The 15,451-nt window shown below is 40.4% G+C and overlaps 1 long non-coding RNA gene across 1 annotated transcript; it reads right to left on the reverse strand.

The window, feature by feature from the left end:
• Nucleotides 1–9,929: 9,929 nt before the first annotated feature.
• Nucleotides 9,930–11,982, reverse strand: LOC107305438. The gene is made up of 3 exons (XR_001551592.1): nt 11,642–11,982; nt 11,037–11,174; nt 9,930–10,328 (listed from the first exon to the last, which is right to left on the reverse strand). It is a non-coding gene; the product is annotated as an uncharacterized LOC107305438 (long non-coding RNA).
• Nucleotides 11,983–15,451: the final 3,469 nt, after the last annotated feature.

The following is a 15,451-nucleotide window of genomic DNA, read 5'->3' on the forward strand; positions in this document are numbered from 1 at the left end:
GTTCGATCTAGTAGATTGCGTTTGTCAGATGGATTATATCAGATCAAAATATTTTATTCATTGCTTTATCGGAGTACTAGCCGATAAGTTACCAGTCATCGGCTCATTGAGCTTGATAGCAATCTAGATCTGTTTAGTATCTATCCTGACATTGTAAGGTTTAATCTTGAACTGTCTCGGTTGGATCCGATGTTCTATGATTATTCTTAGCAATCTCGCCTAGGTATTTTATAGATCTTGGTTGTTTGTCTACCGTCTATAGCCGATGATTTTTGCTGATCTACAGGCTTATCATATTTACATCAATAGAGTAGCCGGTTATTTTACTGCATTATTTCTACACCAATCAGCTTGATTTATTTAGATCGGCAGTTATTTATGTTGCATCGGCTTATGAGAATTACATGCAGACTAGTTTTAGCCGATCGTAACAATTGATTCATTGTTTATTCCAAGTAACTCATCGGTTTATTTATTGGACTTGTCGATCTTCATGTTTCCTATAATCATATCGTGCTCGACTGCATACTGTCTTGGTTAGGTCCAATCTCTGTATGTCTAGTTCGACCTGGTTATAAGGGCTTGTTTGATTGACTACGGTTAATAAGTGACTTCGCAGACTTTGTTGGTCTAATATTTATTTCAAGTTTATTTCTATCGTGTTTCTAGCCGATCAAAGCTTTTTACAACTGATTGCTCTGCCTATCGGCTAACCGTCTCAGCACCAACATCCAGTCGACTGAATTATTAGTTACCTATCGGCTTGATAGCCAATCGGCTTGTTTTACTGTTTATCTTGTCAGTTTGAGGATCAAACTAACTGGCACGCCGGCGCACCATCTAAGAATTTAGGTCCTGCACTGGAGCTGTCTAAGATTGACTCCCAGGCCTTCGTGTGTGACACATCAGATCACATTTTTAACGTCAACAGTTGGCAAACGTAAAAGTGGTAAATATTTAAATTTTCCTTTATTACAATTTTGTAAATTAGTACTCCATCCGTTTCATAATATAAGATGTTTGACTTTTTTGTCGCACTTTTTCACCATTTTCTTATTAAAAAAATTATTTATTTTGCTTATGACTTACTTTATTATCAAAAGAACTGTAAGCACAACTTATTATTTTTTATATTTGTACTAAATTTTTAAATAAGACGAATGATCAAACGTTAAAAAAGAAAATCAAACATCTTACGTTATGAAACGGAGGCAGTAGCTTGTTGTTTGGAATCATTCCTTCTCATTTTTTGCGAGAGCAGGAGGTTGGGTGATTCGGGCGGGCAATGGGGTTGGGAAGAGCAAAAGCACGAAATTTCCTTTTTAAGGCAGTAGAGAATTGGTCTCCAAATTTGAAGTTGAGTTGTCTTCGATAAGAAAACGTTTTCTCCGTACCTTCCCACACATATACATGCATCACAAACCAGAATATAAGTAAGCACAAACAAATAGCTAATCGGAAACAAAAAAAAAACTTAGCGGAAATTAATTATTTTTTTTGAAACACTGGCATGCATATGAAACGCAGAAAATAAACGGAAGCCAACAAATTGAAAAACTGGCATGCATCTAAACCCCGAAATTTTTTTTGAAACGCTGGCTTGCATCTTAACGAAAACTAACCGGAAATCAAAAAATATTGAAAAACTGCCATGCATCTGAAACACAGAAAAAAACGGAGACGAAAAAATTTGAAAAACTGGCTGCATAACGGATGCAAAAATTTTGAAAACGGAGATGCGGGGTATCGATCCCCGTACCTCTTGCATGCTAAGCGAGCGCTCTACAATCTGAGCTACATCCCCTTGGTGACGAGGCTAAAAGCAGCAGCGTTCTAACACATCTAGTAGGTCACTAAGCCATAATTCGGAGCATCAACAATTTCACGTAAACACATCTTCAATGAAGAATTAACTAATACAACAAAAACAAACAAGAATTAACCACAACCTACTTAGAGCATGTATAATAAACCCATATTAATAAGCCATAACGATCTCTATGTCAGGTTTGTACCGAGGGAAAAAAAAACAAAGAACATGAACAGGACAAGTTTGAGCGGGCCAGAGATTATCACTAATTTTGGCACACAACCCCTCCTCCTTGTGCCAGCCCAAAAGGTCCATCATGCAAGGACTGATTGGGCTAGATCAAGCCACGAAGCTCGCTAGGGGTGAGGTGAGGGATGTGAGGCCATGAGGGTGTGAACGAGGGGCGCATTGCTTCCTCCCCTCGACCCACCTCCTCTTCTTGGCTTGTGGCGGTTTTCTATTTGGATCCAATCGTTGATAAAGTGAAAGTAACTCAAGAAAGAGAAGAACCACCAGCTTTGATACTGATGGCCTCATGTTTATGAAGATTAGTTTTGTATGATACACTATTCAATTAAATTTATAGTTAAATATGGGATTTATGGTGTTGGAAATTTTTACTATGTAATGTGGACTTGTGGATCCACACTATCCAATGGAAAATTCATAACCAAGCCAATGAACATGAGTTGACATAAGCGTATATTACTCCGTAACAAGCTAAAAATAACTCGATAAATGCTGATAATTGTTTTGTCACCAAGGTTTTTTCATTTGGCTACCGAAACCATGGGCCAACGGTAGGGTGATTATCGTCGATAATCATGATAATTGTGGAGATACTGCACAAATTTAAATTGAAGAAAAATAAATCGTACCATCATGGTTTTTGGGTGGTCAAACCACGTGATACTGTGCAATTATCACATGATATTATGCGACTATCGCAACTCCTTTGTCAATGGCGATAATTGTGTCTGTTTTTGCAATATCAATAGTTGTGATTTTGGCATGAAAACAACGTGATATGTTGCTATTACCACGGTATCTTACCACAAAATTTTTAAGACATTTTCCATTTTTCTTCGAAACTTTAGAATTCTCACCGTGTTTCTCGAATATAATCACAACAAACTGTAATCGCACCTTAGCGACTTGACTGATAATCATGATTATCACAACAATAATCATCATAAGTGAACCCTGTTTATCTCTCGACTGCATGGTCGTACCACGGCACTGAGAGGAAGTGCTATGGGCCTTGTCTTCTTTCGAGGAGGAATCTTTCCAATTATTGGTGCCAGGTGCTGTGAGTGAGAACTAATGAGGTTAAAAAATTATGACATTAGTTATTGTGCCAACAAACCTCACTTGCTATTTATTGCCTCTATTTGGAGTGCCATAAGCTTGAATGCCAAAAATAAGTTGTATTATTAAACTTGCTCTTGGACATGCATATGTAGCTATTGGTAGTGGAACTCAGTGTCGCATCTATATACATAGTGTGCAACAGATAGATACCACTGTAGGTGTAGATGTTGGATGTTGGCAAACAGTCATAAGTAGGACCCTTTAGCCCACAAAATATAATTTAAATTTAAAATAGTTTGGTCAATTTGTTACTATAAAGGTATCAATTCTGGACCTATTACTAGTAGTATAGACAACAAAAAAGTGATTATTAGGTGATGTAGCCTGAGTTGCTTCTGTGTCTCTTATACCATCAAGCGAAGAGGGAATAGGCTATTTAGATTTCTTGGCCTGTTGGGTTGTGGTGCGCACACTATTAAGAGTTGAATTTTGGCCTCTTAGCCTCTCTTGGGGCTCTTGGAATGGACCGTTTGGCTCTCATGACCTACATCTACATGATGTCATGGAAGAAAACTCATCAACCCCCTTCTTCTGAGTTTCCTATTATAAAGTATGAACTCCTTCCATAGCTTGTGTATGTACGATTGGAAAATCACAAATTAAGCAGCATCTAAATCTCCGGGTAGGGGCATTTGAACTTTGAACCATATAGAAGAGACCTTAGTGTCTGTAATGTCATAGTCTCTGCACAAAACGAGTAACCAAGGAATGATACCCTGAAATATTTCAATATGCTTTTCTAAAAAGTGCACATCTTTGACAAAAAAGCCCAAACTACAAATACATCCAATACAAAAAAAAATGCTAGCATGTTCATGTCTCAAAGTGCTTTCACTCAGTATTGGCTCCATAATAAAAAAAAGATTCCCTCGGTCCCCGCAAAAAAATATTTATATGAGAAATTAAAAACTAAAGTTAGATATAAATATTTTTAAAAATAAAACATACTCTTGAAAAATCCAAAACTGTGATATTTTACTCCATCCAATAAATCCCAAGATACTTAGGGTTAACTCAAGAGTTAGACCCTCAGTGGGAACATCGGCGGTGCTGGGCTAGTCCATGTCAACAAGTGTGGGCCTAGCATGAATGCTTGGCGCATTGTGTGGACTCATTACATTAGCCAAACTGACTGCAGCGTCCACAAGGCTCAGTGCACTTGTGGCAGCTAGGCTTGGATTTGTGGCTTGATTGCGCAACACTGATGTTTGCTTCAAGACCCTTCTCTTTTTGCGCTCTGCGGTGCGGGTGGCAGCAGCAGCCCCGGATCTTTCCTTCTTGAGCACCGCGGCACGGATTGCAGTAATGGGCGCACCACCAACATATGGTGAACTCACCTGCCAGCTTGGTGCAGAGACCAGGCTGAGCATGATTGTAGTTGCTAGAGTGGATGAGGCATTGGAGGAGCTTGGTGCGGGCATGGAGCTTGATGTTGCGGCGAAAAAAAGAGCGGTGTAGAGATCGGCCTCGGTGTGGTTGCAGCGGAGGCCAACGCTGCAGCTGAGATTGATGAGCTTGAAGAGGCAGCTGGACTAGGTGCTGCACCCATGATGGCCTGGGTGGGCAGGACAGCTGGACTGGGAGCGGCAGCAGGAGTAGGTGCGATTTGCAAGGCTCTCCTCTTGCTCTGTAGCCTGGGTGGCGCAACCAGCCCTGGCTCTCTCCCTCCGAAACCCTGCAATGTGGACTGCCGTGTTGTCAGCTGCGTTGTCGCCTGGTGCAGCGGCAGTGAGCGATGGCTCTCCGGTGACCACCATTGCACTAAGCCAAGATGCAAGTGCACCCAAAGTAGCAATGGCACCGCAAATGTGTCAACTGTGACGAAAGTGCTACCAAGGGAGCTATAAATCATTATTGAGTAGCTATAAATCATTATTGATTCCAGCTAAATCATTGATGGTGGCCAAGAATGAGTGCAGTAATTTTCCTTTTTAATATTTTCTTTTAATGTGGTACCATTCAAAGTCAGCAACAGGGCTTTGGAATATTGCAAAAAAAAAAAAAATTCTTGCCCATGACGGTGAATATATACTTGCTAAAATTGAATATATACCAAATTAATTCATGTTTTCGAATCATGTAGAGGAACAAGAACTTCTTTCATTATTTTGATATTGAGATAGCAATTCCTATTCCAATCATTTGTATTTGATCTAAGTTTAAGTTGAAACGCATTAGTGTTTTAATAACATTTCCCTAGATACACTATCCGTTGCCTATTGCTACCTCTACACTTTGAGAGCTACAAGTAGATATGGTAGACTAGCAAACATTCTGAAAAATGTAATATTCATTATGTGCCCTTTTCTCTGTGTAAATTGAATAAAGTTAGTACACTTATTAACAATCCCTACATCATTATATATGTAATTCAAAGCAGAAATCATAATTTTTTCACTAAAATATGTGATGCAAAGTAGTATGATAGCAACAACCGAACTAGGGATGAAGGATAGAAAATTACACCGATGCGCAAAATGAAAAAAAAAATACCAGTTCATTTTCCATCTACTAGAAGCATCAATAAAGCTAGTTAATACCCCGCGCGTTGCTACGGGCATATTAGAAATTTTCTAAATTTGAACAATAGTATGAACGATTGGCATGTGTGTAGTTTTAGATTTGTAACGAGAACCATAACACTCGTTAAGAATTTGAATTTATAATGGATTACAAGCACAATGAACAAATACATATCATCCCTGGTGGCCGGTGAAGGGTAATAGGGCGATGGGGCCACCGATGCATCGGTGGAGAGAGGAGAGCCACACGGGGGAGATGAGGGGCTAGGCATGACAGAACGCTGGCACGGCGTTGCCGACGGCCGGCACAGGGCGGCGGGAGGAGAAGAGTCGTGGGGCAGGGGAGGAGGGGAGGATGTGAGGGCGACCGGTGTTGGCAGCGGGGAGAGGAGCGCCGCTCATCAATGCGCGGATGGTGCATCGTAGGCACGATGTCACCGGCGGCCGGTGGGGAGAGGAGACTCGTGCGGAGGGGTGGGAGGAGCCTTGTCGAGGGGCGGCGGGGAGAGGACTTAGAGGATTAGGGTCTTGTCTCCATGGTGGGTTTTTGGGCTGAAGAGGATGAGTGGATATAATGGGTTGGAATCCATGTACACGTGACGATAGATCCAAAGCTGACTGGCTTTGATTGGATAACTGTAATTTCATGACGACGTGGCCTTCTACGAATCCAACTTTGTGGGTGAACTATATAGGAAGAGGGGATTAGGACTAAACGTGTGGTAATGCTATGGCTCAATTAATTAACTTAAATAAGATATCCTAAACTCAATCAAATAATTGGATAAACCAAACATTCAAAATTATTTATCCATCAAGCATTTGTTAACAAGATTACCTAAACAAACGCTAACAAAATAACACTTAACCACTGGTTAGTAGTGACTATTATAACTTTTCATAACTACTTATAGGTTGGAACACATTGCATTTTCAAGTTTCCAATGTTAGATGACAATTTTAGATCTTGGGGCATGTACAACAGTAATTATTAGCTGACTCTCTCCATTGCCACGTGGGCAAATAAGATGACATGGAGGAAAGAAAAGTGAGGAGAGAGAAAAATGATTGTTATGCATGACAACATATTAGAGTCGACTCTTCACATTTATTTAAAGAAATTTTGTTACATGAGATAGATTAAAAGGAAAGAAGACTAATAAAAATTTATTTTATAGTATTAATGAAGAAATCATACCCGACTCTACCATTGTACATACACTCATTATCTTTGTACATACGCTTATAAAATGAGTTATTGTTGCTGACGTTAATGATAGAAGAGTCAATACTGGATTCTACCTTTGAACATGCCCTTATAAGGCCAAGTTAATATATTAATTTCAAAAGCATTGCAACAACAAATTTTTGAATCACTACAAGATCAAGGTCACACATTGCAAGAACAAATTTAATTAAAAAATATTTATATTATCTAATATTAGCACAATATTTGAAATATGTAAAGCTAAGCTAAATTTAATAAAAGCTACTTTATGCAAACATGAGTTGCATCCCATATAACTTTATGTCTCCTTAATAAATGAAAACAATTGATGTATATATATGTAAAATGTAAAAATAATTGTGCAATTCTCATATAACACGTAATTCAAACTCTACGTTTTATGAGATTAAAAATAATTTTCATTGTTTCTCCTTATATTACATAATATATTTAAATTAAAAATTATTGATTTTATTATACCACGAAAATATCTAATGGACTAATTCTTTTCCTTTCAAAAAATATATCACATTAATAAAAACTTTATTATGCCAACACAGTCACATCTCAAAATGATTCACACAACATCAGCGGTACTAGGCTGGGCCATGCCAACTAGTGTGGGCCCGACACCAAGGCTTGGTGCATCGGAGGGACTCTTAACATCAGCCCAACTTAGGCAGCATCCACCAGGCTCCCTGGGAAGTGGCTACAAGGCTCAGAAAAGCGGCTTGACTGCGCAACACAGATATCCGCTTGATGACCCTTCTCTTCTTGCACAACGGCTTGGGTGGCAATGGTAGCCCAAAATCTTTCCTTATTGAATGCCACGGCGCGGACTGGAGTAATGGGTGCACAACCAACGCACGGTGAAGTCACCTGACAGCTTGGTGCGAAGGCCAGGCTAAGCACAGTTGCGGTCACCGGAGTGAATGAGGCAGTGGAGGAGCTTGGTACTGTCACGGGGCTGCGGTGTAGTGATCAGGCTCAGTGTGCTTGCAGCGGTGGCCAATGCTACAGTTTAGATTGATTAACTTGACGAATGACGAGGCATCTAGACTAATTATTGTGCCCATGATGGACAGAGTGGGCAGGACAGCAGGACAGGGAGCGGCAGTGGGAGTAGGTGTCATAGGCACCTGGTGCAATGCTCTCCTCTTGTTATTGCACTGTGCAAGCTGGGTGGCGCCAGTAGACCTAGTTCGCACCCTCTGGAATCCTACAAAATGCACCACCACGGACGCGTCCTCGTGCAGTGTTGTGGCGGTAGGTGATGGCCCTTTGGTGACGACCGTTGCGAGAAGTGAAAAACTGCACCCAAATTAGCAATGGTGCCGCAAATTTCAACTTTTGCGAAAGCACTGCAGATGCTGCTATAAATCATCATTGAATCCAGCTAAATCATTAATGGTTGCTAAGAATGAGTGTAGTAATTTTCCAATCTAAATATTTTCTTGTAATGTGCTACCATTCATAGTCAGCAACAGGGTTTTGGAATCTTGCAAAAAAAAAAAACTTACCCATGATGGTGACTATATATCTGCTATGATTAAATATCTACAAAATTAAGTCGTGCTTTTTGGATTGAGAGGAACAACAACTTCTTTCTTTATTTTGCGACTGAGTTAGCAATTTGGATTCTAATCATTTCTATTTCACATGTCTAAGTAGAAACTTGTTAGTATTGGAATAATGTTTCCCTAGATATATTGTATGTTCTCACCTCCACACTTTTAGCAAACGTTACAAAAAATGTATTCTAAAAATTGTAATATTCATTATGTGTGTATATCTCTGTGTATGGTGAATACATTTAGTACATTTACTAACATTCTCTTCATTGTTATATATTTAATTCAAGACAGAAATCATAAATGTTTCATTAAAACATGTGATGGAAAGTAGTATGATAGCAACAACTGAACTAAGGATGCCGGTTAGAATACATACACCGATGCGCAAAAGAAAAAAAACACCTGTTTATTTTCCTCTACTAGCTAGAAGCATCAATTAATATGACTGAAATTACAATGAGTCTACTAGCTTGCCTTCCCAGGCTGCATTCCTAAACAAGCGATAATAATAGACGACAACAAAAAAATGAGATAAATTGCCGTAATGGCAGAAAACATACCATAAGAACGATATGATGATAGCTCCATATTTCCTTGGCTGAGATCCATTTACTCTATATCCTGTACAATAGAGTTGATAGATTCAGATATAGCGGCACCGTCCTTGATTACTTAGATTGACATGAGTAGAGGTAGGAAAGAAGAAAAAAACAAAATTATTCCAACAGCCCTCTACTGCTACTGATTGGCTCTATTGGTCATGGCATAAGCTTGTTGGCCAAAAATCACTTGTATTATTAAACCCGCTCTTGGACATCTGTATATAGCTATTGGTATCAGAACTCACCGTCAAATCTAGATACATAGTGTGCAACCCGTAGGCACCGCTGTATGTGTAGATGTTTCCTAATGGTCATCAGAAGGACCCTTTACCTTAGGAGTTATAATTTAAATTTAAGTATTTTGGTCAATTTGTTACTATGAAGGTATCACATCAGGACCTGTTACCAACACAAACCCAACAAAAAAGCGATTATTAGGTGAGGTAGCCCAGGCTGCTTCTGTGTCTCTTCTATCTTTGAAGGTTTGGATTTGTGGGCCTCTTGGGACGGGGTGCATACACTATTAAGAATTAAATACGGGCCTCTTGATCTCTCTTGGGCCTCTTTGGATTGGCTGTTTCACTATCTTGACCTACGTGATGTCTTGGAAGACAAGCACATCAACACCTTTGTGTTTTATTGAGTTCCCTACAATAAAGTATGAATTCCTACCACGCCTGTTCATGTAGGATTCAAAAATCATAAATTAAGCGGCATCTCGGGTCGGGGCCGTTGAACTTTGAACCAAACACCTAGAGGCTCTAGTGTAGGTAATCTCATAGTCTCTCCACGGAACAAGATATAAAATTCAGAGGTTGGATGTGCCATCATAAATGAATAACCGATGAATGATACCTTCAAATATTTCAAAAAATAGCCAAAAGTACAAATACGTACAAGACAAAAAAAAACTATGCCAACACGATGTTATCTCAAAGTGCTTGGTGCCGTCGCTGGCCTTGATGCTGCTGCGAAGACGAAGGGCGGTGTAGAGATCGGGCTCGTTGTGCTTGCATGGGTGGCCAACGTTGCAACTGAGATTCACGAGCTTGATGAGGCAGGTGAACTAGGTGTTGCGCACCTGATGGCAAGGGTGGGCAGGGCAGCTGGACTAGGAGTGTCAACAGGAGTAGGTGCCAAAGGTGCTACATGGCTCTCCTCCTCTTGTTGCACTCTGCAGCTCGGGTGGCGCCACCGGTCCTAGCCCTTTCCCCCGGAACCCTGCAAAATGCGCGGCCACAGTAGCAGCTGCGTCATTGCCTGGTGTAGCGGCAGCGAGCGGTGGCCTTCCGGCGGCCACCATTGCAGTAAGCAAAAAACTGCACCAAATTTAGCAATGGCCCTGCAAATGTCTACTGTGGCCTAAGCGTTACATATGCGGCTATAAATCATTATTGAGTCTAGGTAAATAATTAATGGTGGCCAAGAATGTGTGTAGTAATTTCCTGTTCTAAATATTTTCTTTTAATATGCTGTCATTCATTGTCAGCAACAGGGTTTGCGAATCTTGAAAAAAATCTTGCTCATGATGGTGAATATATACTTGCTAAAATAAAATATCTTCGTGTTTTTGAATCATGAATAGGAACGCAAACTTCTTTCTTTATTTTGACATTGATATAGCAGTTTTGATTCTAAACATTTCTATTTGATCTGTGTCTAAGATGAAACTGTTTGTATTGGAATAATGTACCCCAAGATACATTTTCCGTTGTTACTTCCACACTTTTAGCAATCCTTCCAAAAAAATGTATTCTAAAAAAATGTAATACACATTATTTGTAAACATTTATGTTTAATCTATACATTGGACAACAGAGTTGCATGATTCAAATAAAGCGTCACAGTCCTTGATTATTCAGAATGACATGAGGAGAGGTAATAAAAATTATTGCAATAATAAAAATAGAAAATTATTGCAATAATTACCTCTCCCGAGCTATTTCAATGTTTGCCAGCATAGAAGCCTTGTGTTTCAACTTTGTTTCCTATTGATGTTCGTAGTACATATATTGTATAATATAAGACTTTTTAACCTTGTCTAGATCCATATGCTTGCTGATGAATCTAGACATATATACAAAACCATATACATTAGTCAATTGATGAATCTAGACAAATCAAGAAAGTATTAATTATTATGGAGCGTAGGGAGTACAAGTTAAGTACCGATGCACATATTTGTGAACATTTGCTTTCTTAGGGAGCCATGCAGCCAGGCCCTATAAACATTATTATCTCCAATTTGGTTCATTGATGGAAATATTCCATATAGTTTGAGGTGAAAGGGAAAGTTGAAAGGTTGCTGTCTTAATATTGTTGGAAATATGGTCACATTTCGACATATTTTAATCCAAAATAATAAGAAAATAGGCATGACATAGGGAATAATGTAACGATTATGAACAGAACATCTAGCAGCATGCTTAATATATGATAAGCACAAACATCCATTTGATCATGAAATAGCAATGAAACCATTGCTATCAGGCAATCTAAAACTGTAAATATTATAGAGAAGAATGTGGTATAACCGGAAAATGGCCCTCCGTTGGGTTTGAGGCAGTACTGCCTCCGTTAGTGTTGTTGTTCCTGTTGACGTTGACGTTTCCGTTGTTGTTGCGCATGCCATCACCGTCACCATGTGCTCCAGCACCACCACCATTGCCGCCGCCATCGGAAGACATGATGCAGCAAGCAGTCATGTGAACGCACTCCGGAAAAACCTTAGCAACCGCCTACCCGAGCAGGTACTCTGGCGAGAGGGGTTCCGGAGGCTTGCTTGTTCCGAACCCTCATGCCGCAAGAGAACAGAACCGGAGAGACAGAGAGGTAGCGCAAGAACTCGAGAAAACTAGAGAGGAGCAAAAGCAATGGAGAGGAACTGTCCTGGCCTCGGGAAGAAGAAGGAGGAATATGGAAACCCGAATCCGCGCCCTCCGATTCCACGATTCTGTTACATGAGTACCGCGCAATTATCGCTGCGGACTTTACGGGAGGCAATCACGAGGATTTGAATATTCTTTCCTTTAATTCCCAGCCGTTGCAAAAAGTAAGGGGCGCGGGGGGCATAGCGGCCACACAAGCCGATGCCGACGCTGCGTCACGCCACGTCCAGGACCAGACCGGACATCCGGCCGACACGCGCGCGCGTGTGGCGATCTTCCTACCGTTTCAACTAGTCAACAGAGAGTCTCTTCTACCTCTCTATTTAAGTTGAGGTTCTCCACTTTAATTCTCCAAGGTGGTATTATTGTGTCTACCATTCATTGTGGGCTAGTGGAATTTTAATTAACCTTAATTGGGCCTAGCCCATTTGATTAACAAATATTACCATTCGTCACACTTTTCTCTTGTAATCACATTCACTTGACGCCAATGATACTTAATTAATCTCAATATGCCTTGTTACTTTTTGATATAAACATCTGGATCCTTTGGGTTTTCTGAGTCCATGCTATAGTGGAATATTTTCATCTTGTAGGACACACCTAAACATCAGAATTGGTGACCAATTACTCCCTCCATATTTTTTTATGACGCCATTAACTTTTAGGTCCATGTTTGACCATTTGTCTTATTCAAAAAATTATATGATTATTAATTATTTTGTTATAATATGATTTATTATTATAGAAACTTTAATTATGCATTATAATTTTGCATATTTGAATATAAATTTTGAATAAGACGAATGGTTAAACGTGATTCTAAAAGTCAACGGTGATATACATAAAAATATGTAGGGAGTATATGTCTGTTTCTCCATCTAATAGACATCACAAGGGTTAAGAACACACAACAGAATGACTGCAATGAACATTAATTCCGTTTTGGAATTTTTCTTATTTGCGAGAAAATATGCATCTGGAAGATTCTGCAAAGCATGGTATGGATTCTACAAAGCATGGTTCTTTGTTTGGCAAAGACTAGGGGCGGTAAAGGCCTAACATTTTGAAATTAAACGTTGTGACATTCCACAAATTTAAATTTAAAAAATGAATCGTACAATCACAGTTTTGATGGTCAAACTGTGCGATATATGTGATTAATGCATCTTCTTTTTGTATTTCTTGGCCTGTTGGGTTGGGGTGCGCACACTATTAAGAGTTAAACATTGGACTCTTAGCCTCTCTTGGGCCTCTTGGAGTCGACCATTTGGCTCACCTGACCTAGCTGATGTGTTGGAAGACAACTCGTCAACCCTATTCCGCTTTATTGAGTTTCCTATTATAAAGTATGAATTTCTTCCATAGGTTGTTCATGCAGGATTGAAAAATCACAAATTAAGCAACATCTGAATCTCGGGGTTGGGGCCTTTGAACTTTGAACCATATAGCAGAGGCCTTAGTGTCCATATTCTCAAAGTCTCTCCACAAAATAAGTGATAAAATATAGAGGTCAGATTATTCTCCATGCCATCATAAACGAGTAACCAATCAATGATACCCTCAAATATTTCAATATACTTTTCTGAAAAGTGCACATCTTTGACAAAAAAGGCACAAACTACAAATACATCCATTTGATAGCATGCTCATATCTCAAAGTGCTTTCACACAGTATTGGCCCCATAACCACTACAAAAAACATTCCTGAGTCCCCGCAACACTTATATGAGAAATTAAAAAATAAAGTTGGATATAAATATCTTAGAAAATAAAACACACCCTTGAAAAATTCCAAAACTGTGATCTTTTACTCCATCCAAACTATCCCAAGATACTTAGGGATAATTCAAGATTTACACCCTCAGTGGGCACGTCAGCGGTGCTAGGTTGGTCCATGTCAACCAGTGTGGGCCCGACATGGAGGCTTGCAGCATTGCGGGGACTCATTACATCAGCACAACTGAATGTAGCGTCCACAAAGCTCAGTGCACTTGTGGCTGCTTGATTGCGCCCCACCGATGTCTGCTTCATGACCCTTCTCTTCTTGCACTCTGCGATGCGGGTGGCAGCAGCAGCCCTGGATCTTTCCTTCTTCAGCACTGTGGCACAGACAGTTGTCACGGGCACACTGCCAACGCACGGTGAAGTCACCTGGCAGCTTGGTGTGGAGACTGGGTTGAGCACGATTGCGGTCAACAGAGTGGATGAGGTGGTGGAGGAGATTTGTCCTGTCATGGGGCTTGATGCTGCGGCCAAGGCAAACAACGGTGTAGAGATCGGGCTCGGTGTGATTGCAGCGGCGGCCATCGTTGCCGCCGAGATTGACGAGCTTGAAGAGGCAGCTGGGTTAGGTGTTGCACCCAAGATGTTCAAAGTGGGCAGGACAGCTGGACTGGAAGCGGCAGCAGGAGTAGGCGCAGGTGCCATAGGCACCTGGTGCAAGGCTCTCCTCTTGTTGCGCTCTGCAACCCGGGTAGCGCACCCAGCCTTGGCTCTCTTCGTCCGAAACCCTGCAAAGCGGATTGCTGCAGTGGCAGCCGCGTCGTCTCCTGGTGTATCAGCGGCGAGGGATGGCTCTGTGGCGATCACCATTGCGGTAAGCCAAATGGTGCACCCAAAGTAGCAATCGCGCTGCAAATGTCAACTGTGGCGAAAAGGGTACGGTTGTGGCTATAAATAATTTTTGAGTAGCTATAAATCTTTATTGAGTCCAGCTAAATCATTAATGGTGGCCATGAATGAGTCCAGTAATTTCCCTTTCTAAAAAAATTCATTTAATGTGCTACCATTCAAAGTCAGCAACAGGGTTTTGGATGCAAAAAAAAAAAAAATCTTGCCGATTATGGCGAATATATAGTTGCTAAAATTGAAGATCTACCGAATTAATTCATGTTTTTGAATCTTGTAGAGGAACACAAACTTCTTTCTTTATTTTGACATTGAGATAGGAATTCCTATTCTAATCATTTCTATTTGACCTACATTTAAGTTGAAACTCGTTAGTGTTTTAATAATGTTTCCCTTTGATACGTTATGATCTGTTGTCTGTTGCTACTTCCACAGTTTCGGAGCTACAAGCAGATATGGTGGACTAGCAAACATTCTGAAAAAAATGGAATACTCATTATGTGCCCAATTCTGTGTGTAAATTGAATAAACTTAATAGATTTATTAACAATCCCTACATTGTTATATATGTAACTCAAAGCAGAAACCATAAATATTTCACTAAACCATCACTACACCGGAACCTGACATCTGTGACGGGCCTAAAGGCCTTTTGGTGACGAACGCTGGCTTGGTCAGTGTTGAGTGGTCACTGATGAGGTCGATACATTACTGACGGGCAAAATCCCGTCATGGATCGTAGGCATCTCTGACGGGCCTCAACGTTGGCCCGTCCTGGAAGGTGTTACAGCCCGTCAAAGATACTAGTGATCTGTGACGGGCTCA

This window comes from Oryza brachyantha, chromosome 12, assembly GCF_000231095.2.
Source record: "Oryza brachyantha chromosome 12, ObraRS2, whole genome shotgun sequence".
In the NCBI taxonomy this organism is placed as follows: Eukaryota; Viridiplantae; Streptophyta; class Magnoliopsida; order Poales; family Poaceae; genus Oryza; species Oryza brachyantha.